The sequence below is a fragment of the Sinohyriopsis cumingii genome, chromosome 11 (assembly GCF_028554795.1).
Source record: "Sinohyriopsis cumingii isolate HCF-2022 chromosome 11, ASM2855479v2, whole genome shotgun sequence".
Classification (NCBI taxonomy): domain Eukaryota; kingdom Metazoa; phylum Mollusca; class Bivalvia; order Unionida; family Unionidae; genus Sinohyriopsis; species Sinohyriopsis cumingii.
The window spans coordinates 74,385,133-74,402,463 of record NC_142971.1 but is presented as its reverse complement, the minus strand read 5'-3'; the positions used below and the strand labels follow the sequence as shown (position 1 = coordinate 74,402,463).

At 34.1% G+C, this 17,331-nt stretch overlaps 1 protein-coding gene across 1 annotated transcript in view; it reads left to right on the top strand.

Annotated features, from left to right (window-relative positions):
* The window catches only part of LOC149788755 (uncharacterized), a 95,921-nt gene that overhangs the window by 58,871 nt on the left and 19,719 nt on the right, over positions 1-17,331 (top strand). The window lies entirely within an intron of this gene.

The following is a 17,331-nucleotide window of genomic DNA, read 5'->3' as shown; positions in this document are numbered from 1 at the left end:
GCTTTTACAGTTACCAAATCTATTGCAAAAATGTTTCTTGAGAATGATGTTCATAGAAAATTATTCCTTTGCTGGCACATGTATTAGGCATTCGTCCAGTGAGGTCCATTGTCCCTAATATTTATCAATCAATACATATTCGCATTGATTTATATTACTTTTAACAATTTTAATGTAAAATGCATACATTGTATAAATATATAAACATAGCCATTTTGTCATTAATTTATAATATCTCATCTGAATATTACATCGTGCCCCGTCACAGTGTAGTCTTTCTTATTTTGAAAATAGATTGTAGCTGTAGATGTGAGCAACAGGATAGTCTGTTTCTGTTTTCTTGAGCAATCTATTGTCAAGATAAAATATTTCCTATACCAAGTCTTCATGTTTCTATTTACAAACGCACTAAACAAGAACTGGTGTGGCTCTTATATATGGGTGTCGCTCCAAAAATTAGACAAAAGTACGGAAATATTTGGAGATTGATGAATACTGAACTTCATTTCATGTTTTGTAAAATGTAATCTTAACCGTGCAAACATGATGAACCAGTTAGTACAGCAATTTATGTTTGGATTAAAACGTGAACAGATAGCCGAGTTAGAGATCCCTTGGCGAAGATAAGATTAAAATTTATATAGTAATGAATGAAACGAAAAAGTAGTCATACAAAAACATATTAAACTGGAGAGAATTATACTAAGGGAGTGCTGTAAGAAGTGTTTTCTAAAGATAATACTAGAAATGTGTTGGAATGACTACTTTAATATATGTCATTTAAAAGAAAAAACCAAGGAAACTGTAGGACCGGCTATATTAATTGCATGGCATTTTTAAAACAAATTCTAGGAATGTGTACGAAAGGTTACCTTAATTACATGACATTTTTAAAACAAATACTAGGAAATTGTAGGAATTGCCACCTTAATTACACAGCATGTTTGGAACAAAAACTCAGGCAGTGAAGGAAAGGCTACACTTAGTCTTTTATATATTTAAAGTGTTATGTATATTTAATTAAATTTTTTGTTTGTTAGCTTTAATTTTTTTTATTCTTTTATGCTTTTGTAATATAATATTGTATGCTGGACTTGACTTTGTCCTGAATTGAGTTCATTTCTGCGTGACCTGATTGACTTTTGTTAATTTTATTAATTTCATTTATTCAACTAATACATAGCTAAATTATTATCTATGTGTATGAGCTTAATATAACAAGAAGAAATAAATATGTTTATTTGGGTCGGGGTTTTGGATATTCCAAAGTGAATTTTAGATGCTATTGTGTTGTAAATAAACCAGGTTCATTAGATCATTCTAAAAAGTTATTTTCCATTAGATAATTTTTTATATATAAAATTCTAATTGTGACTTGAGGTCAAGTAGAGAAATATATAATATTGTCATTGTAAGGATTTGGTCATTCATGCTTAACGTCTACCATATTCAAGATATATTATGTTGTGACCAGTTTGCGCTGAAGCTTATTTTCTTTAGATTATTGAATTCAAGTGATTATTTTCTCTTGAAAGACAAATGCGCTCGATAAAATTCTCGGATAAAGACATTCACTGGAATTAGTACAGAACTGATACCAGGAATTATATTTATGTGAATCAACAAAAGACAGTTGATACATCAACACTTCAATAGCTATCACATACACGTCATCCACTTCAGTTTGGGATATTTTTTTGACTTTTACTGAATTCTAATCAGGACTTTAAATTACTAAGACTTGTGTCTGTAATTCTTTCATAATTTTGGGATCTAATTCGCAATACCGTAAGTTATTGTTTCTCATTTTCACTTTGAATTCTAGAAAAGCAAATTATTTGTTAAACTTTTACAAAGTTTGTTGTCTTTCACTCTTTTATATTACTTATTTTAAGAGCATAGACTCATAACAAAAGCAAATACTACAACAGTGTAATAGAGACTATTTTGAAACTATGACAAATGCTGCGACAGTTAATTACGTGCTACCTGAAATCTGTGACAGTGTTCATAACAAATATTAAAACACAGTAGGAGCGACTACCTAAGTCTATGACGTTTTGAATAAATGCACGTAATGGAAAAAACTACTGCACATTCATTTGTTAGGACTCTGTAAATGTAAACAAATTACAGACAAGAACGAAAACCAAAACGTTTTGCAAAATTCAACAGATAATTTAATTCCTATAATACAATAAAGAAACTTTAAAAAGAAGATTTGTATTGTGCATTTGGTGCAAAACAGTTATATTACCAGTCCGAAAGAATGAAGTTCTAATTTAATCCATATGGTGTTTAAGATAAGACCAAAGCTGAAGGTGTTGTTGTGCCTGTAGGCTTCAGTGTATTACTGTATCTGTGTGTCTGAGGTGTGATGATGTGCTGACAGTCTTCTGATTAATCACAATGATATAATCCAAGATGTCTTTGTCTGAATTCACTATCTCTTCAAATTAATGTTCCTGTCAAAGAATACTATTTAACCTTGTAATTCGATCGAAAAATAATTTGAATAAATATATCCAAGAAAACAAAACTGAACACAACAAATGAGTTCAACTTCAAGTATTATTCTAGGAATAAATAGCTTTTCAAGTAAACAAGAATGAGCATTATTTTATTTCATAAAACAATATTATACTATGCAGAAGAGCTACAGCGCAAGTATAAGATGAAATTCGCAACGACTATCACCGAACTTAAACCATCCAAACTTTTGTATGAAATTTGCAATACGTGTGTCATTATTGGAGATGTGAGAAAATATGACAAAGTTCAAGTTGGCATTGTATTCAGTGATGGGTCGTTTGATCTTATTATTGCTGAGTTCTTTCCAATACCCTTTTTTCTAGCTCTTCAAATATTATTGACGAGAGCTGATTTACAACTTAGTGTTAATTCCGGAGGACTCCACGGGTATTCGAACAAAATACCACTGGAGGAATATAACAATAGACAAAAGATGTTTCAGCTCAATTAGATTCACCTCACTTATATAAAAGCTCGATGGTATTGAGACGCAATTAATGTAATTAATGCCATTGCGCCTGCATTGTAAAATAAGATTTTCGCGGCAGAACATGCCATTATGAATACTGTGCAAAACATATGCTAGTGTTACGTACTTGTCCAAGTACTCGATCCTGTCTCAAATGTGATTTCGGAGCCAAATAAAGCAGTCTACTTTGCCGCGATATGGATCTCTTCTTCGTTAGAATATCAGGTACATACAAAATCGATTCATGTGACTGTACAGACAGAAATAAACACAATACATACGGTGATAACGAGAAAATAGCAATGACTGAAGTGACTACAGGTTCTGATCCAGGTAAAATACAAAAATTGAATCATGTCTTTATTAGGAAAGCTTTCCCAAATCCCACCGTGCCTCATCTAACACATAACACACAACAGTATTGAATACAAAAACCATGTCCAATGCCACAGGAGGCCGTGCTTGAATTATTGGGAACCGATTTTGCATTTGAATAACCTGCTTCACCGGCTGCACCGGTTGCCGCCTAACTAGCAACAACAACGGTACAACAGTTTAAACAATATGCATGTTAGCATAATGTTAACAGTTTAAACAATATGCACGTGAGCATAATATCCGAATGGTATGAATTTCAAAAAAGCTGATATACTTGCGGTACTACACGCGTTTCAACAAAACCATCATATTGAAAATGAACAAAACCGTCTTCGGGATGAAAATAAACGGTCTTCGTGATGACAAAAGCGTCATCCATCTGTTATTGCTATTGAAGCGGTTGGGTATGTTCATGACCGAGAACAATAATCACATGTGCCTGAATTAAAATTTCCAATGCGTGGTCGTGAATTAAAAACTTAAAAGGCATGTAGGCTACCCACAGACAACCAAGATAAAAACGCGCGACAAGTATTAACAAATATCATTAATGGAATCCCATCAATGCTGCATAAATTTTGCCATCGGAAGTTAAAGTATATATTGTTCTGAATGTGTATTTGGTTATACCGCTAAGTAGGTACAAGGATGGATTTAAAGCTACTACACCATGGAATTAGAGGGGTGATCGTGTAATCCTGAACCATAATGACATCAGTGCCATTAATAATAAAATTAATACAAGCACTGGGGAGATTCTTGAAACGTTACAGAAATACATGCATCATAGCTATGGAATACTGAAAGATATGCTCAAGTCGAGGTACATATCTCACCACTCTGTTATATATCAATACCAAAGTAGATTCCTCCAAAATTAGTGATAAATGTAAAGAATTTAGGACAATCATGTGACTGTACAGACAGAAATAAACACAATACATACGGTGATAAACGAGAAAATAGCAAAATTCTATACACCGACACAGATTCACTGCTGATGCACATCACCGCGAATGTTTCGTACATTATATTTATGCATGCTAGTATCCAAAATAAACTCTTCGTAACACCAATGAAAAGGTTGTTGGTAGGTTCAGAGACGAATGATCAGGAATACGAATGAAAGAGTATGAGGGACTGCGACTTAAAATGTATCAAATCTTGGTTGGACAACACGCCTCTGAAGATAAAAAGAGCACTGAATGAGTCGCATGGGTTATTGTACAGAAATAGTTCAAACGCGACATGTACCTGGAATTTCTTTGAGACCAATGTAAATTCACACACGCGGCTAATATGATACGGTGCAAGAAACATCGGATGGTTGTTTGCCGATTCATTAAAGTCAGTTTGAAACCGCATGATACGAAGCGATGGATACTCCCGGGAATCACCACTTACGCGTTTAGCCATCATGATGTTGAGAATTAAACTTACGACTTCGAATTGCAAAACGTTTTATTAATATGCTAACACATCCTGGCAGCAGCTCTGTATTCAGTGCAAAAGCGTGCAGTTCCTCTCGCACATGTGTTCGGCTAGGCGGCCTTGCTGATAGTTCCTTACAGGTCCCAAACAGTAACGTGCTCGCTGCCTGGAATTATTAATCCGTTCTGAAATGGTACATCGACGGACCACACCGGGACAGAAGCACGATGTTGTCCATCTCCTAATTCCTCAGGCGGATACAGATACAAAACAAACTTATTACCGAGTTGTTTTATTAGTGCTGTCTGCAAAGTCTTTTTCTGAATAATTGTGACAATCGTTTTTCGATTTGCATTAGCTGGTATTAATCTAGTTGTGTGTTGTCTTCACTGTTTAATGCTCTTATAACTAGTATAAATCATGCTACTCATCCCTGAATGCGCTGGGACCCCATTAGTAATTCCTGCGAGTACTTGTGACGGAATAACCGTTTTTTGGCAAGAGTGTCATTAAATCATTCCACAATATCTTGGTCACCATGAATTTTAATAAGTCCAACATAAACTGATACTCGATGTTTGGCCAACAATGAAGTAACAAATCCGAGAAACCCTTTACCAGGATCGACTTGTAAAAATTGTGACCACGTGAGCGGTGGACTCTTATATATATGTTCGAGTACATCTACGACACTTGCAGAATCTATTGGTATCAGTGGCTCCGCTTTTTGTATCTGGTTGCAACATCGACAATCGTTAACGTATACTACTATACGCGCAATCGACCTTATCAATCAAGTTAACGGTAATGTGGAAGAATTGTTTGAACCTATTAAGTATTTGGACACCAAATATACCACGTAAAATCTTTCTTTGGTCTGGTCGGTAAATATGCCAGAGCACTTGTGTGGCCCTCTATTTTCGAGCTACCCTGTAAGCGAGCTTAATCTGGTCGTTAACTTTTCCACGGCGGTTTCACCTTTCTCTCTGGTTACTGAAGTGCTGAATATATTGGCGAGAAGCTCCGCCGCGCAAGCATTTACTGATTCAACATTAAAGTACGTTTAGTATTATAATAATTGTATATTAACGTTTACGAATGTTACTCTGCCTGACGACAAGGTACTGATGGGGATCGGATCCAATGCCACCAAAGTGGATTTGTCTGATCCAACTAGTAGTGTTGCCGTTGTTGTCGTTGTTGACCTAGTTGATCTTGTTATTTTTTTAAGATATTACTAGCAGACTATATACCGTTGACATTCAAGATAATATTGTCGCAGATAAGCTGGCTGATGTCACTGAAACAGGGTAATCAAAGATGCTGGTGTGTAGGTGGCATTTATCACAGCGTATGGTGATGATGTTAATGCTGCAAACATGCATGGAGGAACAAATGGTTCATGTGACACCGCCACCAATCGTGGTAACTTCATCATTCCATGTCATTAATCAAACACGGAAGGGAAATCGCAAATCCCTTAATCTTATCGAATGGTCATCTTGCTTTTGGTTATGTTTATAAAGATGGCTTCTGTAGAGCTCAAAGTCCCATCTTCAAGGTACCCGAGTACGAATCATACTTGTTTATTATAAATGGAAGTATAGGTAGATGGGGTCGATTGGGAATGTTGATAAACGGCATGCGTTTTTTCAATAATGGCGATTGTGATTATGTATCAGTAATAGCAATATACAACAGGCTGATCAATGCTGCTATCATTTGCCCTACCAGCATCATTAGTTACCTTAATGAAATTCAGTTAACATCACTCAAAGTTTATAAAGACGGCCAATTAACCATCTTTGGTGCTGGCATTAAAGATTAGATTATATCATTATATACAAGTAATGGATTCTGATCGCGGTGATAAAGCATAGAAATTTAACGATTACCGATGGGATGATGGATCAGTTGTCAGCTGATGCGGACATCGATAACTGTTTTGCTCCAGTTGTCGATGATTTTCTGCTTAAAAGTAGCGTTACCAGAGCCTCATATGTAATGTCATATAACTTAGTAAAGGGAAATGTATAAATTCCTCTTTTGAATCACCATGATGCACTAATGCCAAATAGATGCCTAATTAGAATCATCGCACAATCAAACACTCACGCGTAGACTGTAGCATCAGATGCAAGCGCACTGAGGGATTTTTTCTGTACTTACCACTGTGCACCTGTAACTGCTTGCACAAAGGCAATCGTTAGATAAAAAATGTGCAGGCGTAATCATGCGTTTTAAAATGAAAGCGATGAAAAACCACCAGAAAGGAGAGTAAACGGAGATTTAAGTATTTCCAAGGAAGTTTTATCTAATTCTACGATAATTGTACCCATAAAAAAGAGCGAAATCTAGAAGTGTGTTTGCCTATTGCGCCTGGTCGTGGTGAAATCTGGCATGGTCTGTCAGTTGTGAAGTTGTACGTTGCAATTGTATTATTGAAAGAAGAACTATGATGAACATTCAATGTTGCCAACGTGAAAAAAATAATCGAAACAGAACAATATCTGTGAGATGACATTACCAAGAGAATCGAATAAACTGTGAAACGCAAACGCATGCGTTTGGTTCTAGATGCGGACTGTGGACTTGCTGTGAAAAGGACTGTTGGTCTTGGTGCGAATGATGTCGCAATCACATTAACCATCCCAGTTGCATTTATCGGAAGTATCCTCGTGAATATATTGAGAGTAACTGGTGTCTTTGGTGGTGCTAATAAATTGATGTCAATGCGATTCCATTTGCGACTGCGCGTCATTTCAGAACTGCTTGAAGTGGCAAAAAGCAGCATCAGCACAATTAGTAAACTGTATTTGGTGGAAAACGAGTAGAAGATAATCAGAGCTGTTAAGTTCGTGACTATGCTGGCGAAATTGGAAAATCACCCACAAATCTGAACACGAATAAAGCAAATCGTGCGATAGCGAATTTACAGATGATTTTCAATGATGATTTACTTACTGTAATTGAACTTGGGTCTCTTGCAAATAAGCCTGTAGATTATCCAGCTTCGTGTTTGGTTCATTTGAAAGAAAAGATTACCTATGCCAGATTTTCGACCAGATTACCACCTGCATTGCTTAGATTAGGAAGCAATGGCCTTCAGAAATTTACAATAGCATGTGGAGATTGTCCTGTAGCAGCAAAAATGGCTTGATCATACTATGTACAAAATAAGTGCAGTAGAAAACTGTGTTTGCTATTTTTTCAAGTAAATAAAATATTATGTTTCCACAATTAAGGGCAATATGGCAAAAGTTTCCACACACTAGTTGTTATGGGGTTGTGCGATCTCTTCCGATACCCGATACTAGCGTTTATCAGTTACGTTGGGCTTGTGAAACTGGTGTCTCATTGATGCCCAATGTTAACATCTATATTGGCGTGAACTACGTAAGACAGAAAAAGCGTCAAGATTTTATAATTAAAATAATAAAGGACTATACTGAATAAGGGCCATTTTCTGCATCCTCTCCAAATGTCCTTATTATGTGTATACTGTTACATGTGAGGAGATGAAACTTTATTTCTGACATCAGTTTTGTGTTCAAGTGTCCATTGTTATGGTTACAGGGTGTGAAAACACTAACAAAAACGACAAGAAAAGTAATCATCTTTTCCATTTACTTCTTACAGATACTGCTTTACCATGAGCTATTCACGCAGTTTTCATTGTTATTTATGCTTTTATGTACTTTTATCCTTATATTTTCATGGCTACATAACACACACACTACTGCATTTCTATCTTTAGAAGAAAAAATTGTCTTCCACTTCCCTTGAGGTAGCCTATAGTCAAACTATAATCTATCTATGAACTATATATTCATACGTAAAGATATAATATTCACATTAATATGGAAATATGTTTTAGAAGCTATGCATTGGATAATACAGGAATGAAAACATCTATATGTACTGTACTCTTTATATCTTTTGCCTCCATTTGTAAACCAGCTCGGGGTTACTGGATAGCACTGCTTGCATAGTTTTCTGTGAAATGAGAGGATGTACTCGTTTATAAAGAACATATCCATATAATGGACAAATGGAAACACAATCATTTTATTATTCGTTTAGCAATTATTATTTACCAGCGCTTTGAGTCGGCCAAGATGGTGATTTTTACATCGAGCAAGATTCGGAAATTTATAGAATGAATGGAACTTTCGAAGAACTTTTGGGAACAAGTTTGCACCTATACCTTGATGAAGAATGAGTTAAAGTAAGTATTTATGTTTACCTTTTCAATAATTAAAATAGCTATATATGACTATTCTCTCTCTCTCTCTCTCTCTCTCTCTCTCTCTCTCTCTCTCTCTCTCTCTCTCTCTCTCTCTTCCTATGCACATATAGGCCTATATTCAATTCTTTGTAGAGATATCAAAACTGGGGCCGTCGATGGGGGCAAGGAAGAAATTCAAAAACGTATAGAAATATCTTGACGAATAAAATAACGTTATCTGAATATGTGTTCATATGTACCATTAAGGTATATCTAGTCTCATTATTACCTTGTCTATTATAATTTAACAGTGATTTCGAAGGCAAATTTTGTGCATAAATATTTAAATACTGTATGTATACATGTAAGCCGACATTCTTGTCTGTATTCCTACGCAAAAATCATGCGAATAGAATGCCCTAAGGCTTTTTATATAACTGGAGGTTCAAGGAAGTGTTAAAATGAAAATATATGCAAGCAAGAGACAACGAAGCTTCTGATAAAAGAAATGCATTCACTAAATACATAATACCTAACGGTAGCAGTAAACCCAAATTAATAGTAAATCCTGATGATTGTAACGTCCCCACTCATCCACCCACAATATGGCCCAGGGGTGATGCACTCATGCTGTACGTATAGTTGAGATAAGCATCTGTTAATGTAATGACAATTTTTTTGTGTATTAAACCTTTGACCCCTTAGATTCATTGGGAGGTGACCAGACAAATTCTGCAATGATTGCACAGTGTGTGTGTGTGTGTGTGTGTGTGTGTGTGTGTGTGTGTGTGTGTGTGTGTGTGTGTGTTTGTGTGATTTAGGTTTTGTAACGTAACTTTAAAAAAAAATTCAGTCATATCGCTACGATGTCTGTAGTGTGACAGTTAATAGTGATGTCTTGCACTGGGGTATCATGCCACATATATATAACATGATGTCCTAACCAGTCACATTATCCTGACACTAGGCCGACCATTCATAACACTAACATATTAATGCTGAGTGCCTAGCGAGGTAGCTGATAGTACTATTTGTTTAAATCTTTGGTATGACTCAGCCGGGATTTGAACCCGCGACCTCCCACATCCGAGGCGGACGCTCTAACCAGTGAGTCACCGTAGCGGTTATGAGTGCACATTCATCAAATATAATAAAAAGGATTAAATATAAACTATTCAGTCCAACATGGACTTAAAAAGTCAAATTGTTAATAAATATGTCTTACAAATATAACTTTTCGTATTCATTTTATTAAGGTATGTACATTGCCAGATTACCATTAAGCATACCAAGCACTTGCTTTAGGGCACCAACCCGACAGGGTCACCAGAAAAAAATGATAATTATTTGCTGACTATAAAATTGAATGAATTATATATGATGATTTCGATCTGCATGTACGAGTATTTTGACTTGGAACGGTGGCAGCACTGGTCTTTTCCAACCTTTTTTAACTTCTGATATCTGATTTTAAGTTCATATCTAGTAGTGGGGGTGGAGTGCAATTGTTGTGTATTATCATTCTCTTTCTTCATCAACATCACACAAATAAGAAGCCATTATAATGAAAACATCATGAAATGGAATGATTATTCAAATTATACAAAAGTATCATTTATCATATTAACATAAAAAGAGCCAGATAACTACTGACGAAAGTAGTGGTCACAGTGTATACAAGCAACTCCTGCTTTGATTCCCCATTACTATATTCACATTCTGTAATAGATGATGCAACCTTAAGATGACTAGTTAGTGATGTTTTCTTTGCCAACTCATCATTTACCCATCTTTTTCAGCCAATAAACCATAGAAAACGAGACACATGGGCACAACACCCAACAAACCCAGCAGCAACCTTGCAGATATAATACCATCCTTTGATAGAGACCTTGGAATAGTTCGGCTTGTATTGGATCAACATAAAATGAATTTTGTATTTTTGGAGTGGCTAAATTGGATCATTACATGTAACAGACCTGGAAAATCCATGCATGCCATAACCTCTTATTGCCCCTCCTCTGTGAGATGCTAATTTTGTATACTATGGAGTTTGTTTGACTTGATAAATGCTCATAGCGATCTCACAAAGTAATCAACTAATATCATGGGGAATTCATTTAGTTTCAAATCGGATGCATCCATCTTGAAGAACAATTTGTGCTTATTCAGCAAGTTCTACTCTTGAACTAGGATTTAAACCTTATTCCGTTACAGGAATTGATTCAGTTTCAAACCAAAACAGGTGGAAATATTCATCGTCGAATAAGGAAGAAGGAACATCAAAGTTAAGATACGACTCTGTTTTAATTAGTTCACTCACATTTTTTGCAAAAATGATTTAATACATTGAAAAGTTTTTTATAACTCTTTTGCTCCAGTGATAGATCGCAGGGATTCATTAGAGAAGAAGGATATATCGGGATGGAATTTGCAACATCTACTGTTTGACTTAATAAAAATACTACACTCTGCAAAACACTGGGTTATGGCTCACTTTGGGACATTTGCAAGATGATTTTGATGCTGATCAAAATCAGCATTTACATGCAACACAATGTCTGTGAGATATTGATGTCGATGAAATTTGAAGTTGAATTGATTGTGGGCCTTTTATGGCATCATTTGAAGAGTTTTAGACCATTCACCAAATTGACATATCTAACATAAAGTCTCTTAAGTCTCATTTGTTGATTAATTTTAATATATTTGCAAGTATTAACATTGACAGATATATTTAGTCTATCATGATACATAGAGCCTGCGAGTTCCGTTTAATTAGTTCTTGTATGGATGAAGCCAGAAACTAATTTTATAAACATAATCTAAAACGAAACAAATTTGCTTATTATAAATTATTTATCATAATTCTTGTTTTATATCACAAATTATTTTGCATCCATTATGCCATGCTACATCCTCAATTTTTTTAATTTCAGAATAGTTTTGGTGTGAATATGTTGTATGCTTGATATGTTTCGTGGTTTGTGTCATCCACTCCAACCCACCTACCCCGTGTTTGTTTCCACTAGAAAAAATAGTTAGATGAACATTCTTCTAGTATTAATGCCGTTATTATTATTATTATTATTTTCAGTACTAGTAGTAGTAGTAGTAGTAGTAGTAGTAGTAGCAGCAGTAGTAGTAGTAGCAATTTAATAGTAATAATATTATTCATAGTAGTGGTACTTGTATTCAAGCAGGATGTCCTTTGAATAAAATAATTTCTTCTGTAAATGTTATTATCTTTATGATTTTCTGTTGTTATAATCAGTAAGTGTATAATTTATGAGGTTATCAATTAATGAAATAAAGAAAATATGCTATTGTAATAAATATGCAGCATTGAGATAAATAAATTGAACAAACTTGTTTTGTTTACTTTTATTTTTTGCTGGTTAGAGGGTATGAATAATACCATTATGCTTTCAATAAACAAACCATACACCAATTCAGCTATTTTAGCTGCCATCTTGACTACAGAACATGTTTCCCACAGTTTGCAAGTAAAATGTGTAGTTTATAATTTCAGTAATTGCTTGAAAAATCATTGATTTAGTAGGCAAGTAGAAATGCATGTCAGCCCAAAACAAGTTTTTCTTGATTTGGAGGAGCGATTAGGAAATTGTGATTAAAAATGATTAGCATAAATAATGATGTCTACATTTTTTATAATGTATAACTAGGTAATAATAATTGCTTCACAAAACTGGTTCCACCAGAATCGTTTCTGTTGCAAAGATTTTTGGCAACTCTCTTTTAGTTTCTTTTCAGATGAATATGATACCCATAAGAATATTACACTTTAGAAACAAAAATAAAATGATCCGAAAATAATTGAGGCTCAGATAATTACTGGTTTTTGGGGCAGAAGTAATGCAAATAATATTTTCAATGAAAAATTCATAAATCAATTTAGTTTATTGACTTCCATTGATACCGTGGACGTGATTCTCACTGTTTGGAAATATTTTCTAATATCTGTATTCGTTAAAAACATCGTTGATGTAGTAAACAAGTTTTACATTTTGTCATTCTAAAACCAATTGTTCTTGATGTGGACAAGTACACCGAAAAATGTGACAAAAATTCAGTATGCAAAATTGATTATAAATTCACTTGTTTGGAAGTTAAACTAATTATGCAAGACTAACCGCTTCACAACACTGGTTCCAATATAATTATTTTATGATGCAGACAGGATTGGCCACCCATGTATAGTTCAATTGTAGATTAATAACTTATTGATAAAAAAATGTTACCTTGCACGACATAAAAATAATTGATTTGCTAATTGCGCATTCTTTTTTGTTGGTTTTGAAAACTGATCAGTTACAAATTTTATTTTAAACCTGTAAATTGACAGCTGTTGATATTAAAGACATTAATTCTTAAAAGGAAAGAAGAAAAAAGAAGAAAAAAGGGAGCTTTAGGCATTCGAACTTGGTGGGGTAATTTGGCACAATAATGCTATACCGTTTCAGCTAATAAAGCTTCGGTGGTTCAGTCTGTATATGATGCATATGATACATTTCTTCCAAGCAGATTTATACAACTGCAGACGACCCTTTGCTGTTTGCCCAGTTAATGTTTTAGTTTTAAATAAGTAATATTGTTACTAAATGAAGAAAGACCCAGTTAACAAAATTTAAGGGAATAATACGCTGGCTGTAACTATTATTTCCATCTGGAAATTGACAGACTAATTTAAAGATTACATGTAGGGAATTACGCTGTAATATTGAGTGAATTAAACGTAGAAAACGGTATCGTGATGAAAATGAAGAAATAGCCATGTTATTTATGCATAAAATAAATAATATATTAAATAATATATACGTACGTATCCTATTATTTACAGCATATTTTTGCCAAAAATTGGCAGCGTTAAAATATAATGCCATTTAATGTTTACTCAACGTAGTCTTTGTTTACATATAGTTCCAAATGCCCCCTTCAGCGCCTCTTAGACAAATCGTGTCCCCATGGCAATTTATATAGAATGAAGAAAGAGATAAATTAATGGAGAACATTACATTTAAAATATCTGAGTTGTTATTTTTTCCGGAATTTTTTAAATATGATAATGAAGGAAATATTATAGCACATTCTAAAAATGTGGGTCTAATTTTTCACGCGTAGCGATACCTAGGCAGCTACTGAGCAACAAGGAAAACAACAACAGTGATCCATAGACAGCAAAATTCAAGAATTGTTTTCATTTTAAGTGATTAGCGCAAATGTAATCATATAAGTTAATATGAAAACAAAAACATTTTCATAAAAATTAATCAATCAGTGTAAATACCTCGTCTGATCAAGACTGCGCTGTGATCTTATTTCTAGTTTCAAGTTGCTCAAATGTAGCATTTTCTCTTTAATTTCCAATACCATCCCCTGTTCGAAGGTCGTGTTTAGGTATGATAAAGAAATTTATCTGTATATTTAAAGCAGAATAGGGTGATTTATACATCAAAAAATACAATGAGACACAGAGTTGTGATATTTTCAAGAATTTGCTTCCCATAAAAACGCGGACAGAAAGTGGTCCTTATCCAATATAGTCCTTTCTTTCTCAAGAACACAACTCGAAATAATTAAGAAAACTCGCAGTATTTAACAAATGGTTTAAATCCTAAAGTGTGCTATTAATTTCAGGTATCCGGACATAATCAAAAGGTATTCGGAATGGTAATATGACGTGACTAAGTGTCAACACTATAGAGGAAACACTATGTTTTAAAATTCTAAAATATCTTCGAATAAATAGTTGATCCGTTTGAAAAATAAAGTCTCAAAATATTTTTGGGAATTTAACATTAAATGTTTATAGAAAATAATTCTCCAAGTCTTTGAATAAATGTTTTTTTTTTTTATCCGCTGCAATTCAAACATATGATATTAATTTCGAAAAGCAAATAAACTATTTAATGAACTCATTCCGACTCAGATGTTATGTTCCAGAATGAAGAATGTTCTGGATTATATCTTCATATTATCGGTTAATGTACGTTATATAATCCTACTTGAACTGTTGCATTACTCATTATTTTATTTCAGAAAACTGTTTTGATGTAAACAACGTCGGCTGTTTCAAACTTATTAGATAGACACAACATTGTGTTATTTTGTTCTACAAATCTTTTGAAAGGTCATGTGTGCCTATGCTTCACATGCGATGTACAGTTATTTACATGTCTGTAAGTTTCATATATCTTCCATATTTCCTGTACATTTTCTGTATGAGTGTTACATACACAGTGTACAGTCATTATATGTGCTTATACTTCATTGACACTATACGATTATTATATATGGTTATGCTTCAAACATACAGTACAGTTATTGTTTGTGATTTTGTCCCATACACACTTTAAATTTAATTTTCTGTGCTTCTATGTTATATACATTACGCAGTTATTTCCATTTAGATGTTGTACATATTGTACAACATTTTCTGTTTCGGGTCTAATATTCCTTCGCAACTCTATCTTTTAAGATACTGAAGATGAACGAATGCAAATTGTTTTTCATTCACGTCACTAAAACTATGTGCACGGAAAATTACACTTGGGTCTCCTACTTCTAAGTACAGGTAATGGGTTTATGATTAAAATATTTGGTCACACATTCCTGCAACTACGATTTTAAAAGATTTTTCGATTAAGGGTTGAAATGTATATAGATGTCCATTTTATATTTTCTGTCATACTTTCCTGTCAGTCTTATAGCTTTAAACTTAATGGATATTATGGGACGTTCGTATTATACTTAAACTTACTCAGTGAAAATGGATGTTACATACACAGTTAGGAGCCCATCTTTAACGTTACAGTTAAGGATCATTTTTATGTTCCATTTCGCTTTTTCCTTTCTACTTTGAGCCGTGCTAGATTAAGTAATAAAAGCATTCCAATAACATCTGTCACCTACCAAGTTTTGAATTCCTCACATCAAATCAGTGTCTCTGATCATTTTTTAAATCGTTAAACCACTCGTTCATCTACATCACATAACGTTTGATAAGATAACTATATAACTCAAGTAGCGGGTCAAAGAATAAAGCTCACGTTTAAGACTTGTTCAAGATTTTCATTTTACTGTTGCATATTGAACAAGCGTTTAACGTAATGCAATGAATCATATTACACTTATGGTTATTCATTTGATTACATCTCATATCGTACAGTCACCTAAATGCTTCCACGACACGCAAATGCGCAATGCATGCAAAACATTAGTACGAAATTCGTTCACTAGTCAGCAGAGATTTTCGAGAACTCCCACATATTAAAATCGTACATGTTAAGCTGTAATTTGTACATGATTATCAATGTTATGTAACTTAAGTGACTTCCATAATATAGGTCGCACCACGGGTCGAGTTCAATTAGTCCTTGTAACGACATCTACCATTGTTTAGGTAGGCAACTGTTTACGCAGCTTGGTATTTCAGCTGTCAGCTTGACATAAATGATTGTTCAGCTGAATTTCGAATGGCACATTGGACCCTGAAACAAGCTGTTGATGTTTTAAACGTGCATACAGTAAGGACTGCTTTTGATGCATTTTCAAAATAGTTTCTACCTAGAAACATCTGGCTGATGACAGAAATGATGACAATGAAGTTCAAGATTTGAAGTATATCAGATTATTGGTACTGGAAAACGGGCTACCTGTAGCTGTATTTTAGTGTTTTTGATCCTGAAAGTAATGTTAAATCCGAGTCCGGTGAACAAATCGGGGTTTAAAAAAATAAAATCCTCAAATCCTTAAATCATCTTCGCAATCAATGTTATATTTTCAATAACAATTTTGCTAAAAATTTCACCCAACGAAAAGACAGTAGAATGTTTTTCTGATGCGATGTGACATGTATTGATAGGTGTAGAAAATCATTGTCAGTGCTGACTTTTCGCATGTCTCTTACATTTACAGGTACGCGAAGTTTAAATTGGTTCACGTCGGAGATGATTTTTGTGTAATTGCAAGGAATTGACCACTAACGTAATATTGCAAATACATTATGACTAGGAAATAATCGACAAAATATAATGTATTATTATTAAAATTACTATTGGACAAAGCTTACCTGAAGGGTTCCCTCTCTTTCATAACTTTATTTATGCTGCGCAAACAATAACTGTCTTGTTTTGGCAAAAGGGAAATATATTTCTTGCCAGGATATATTTTTAAAAGACCCCAAGAAAATGTTTATTTTCGCTATCTCCATTATTGTTACCGATGCCTTCAATGTTGTATAGGCAAACTTTGTAATTGTATTTTTAATATT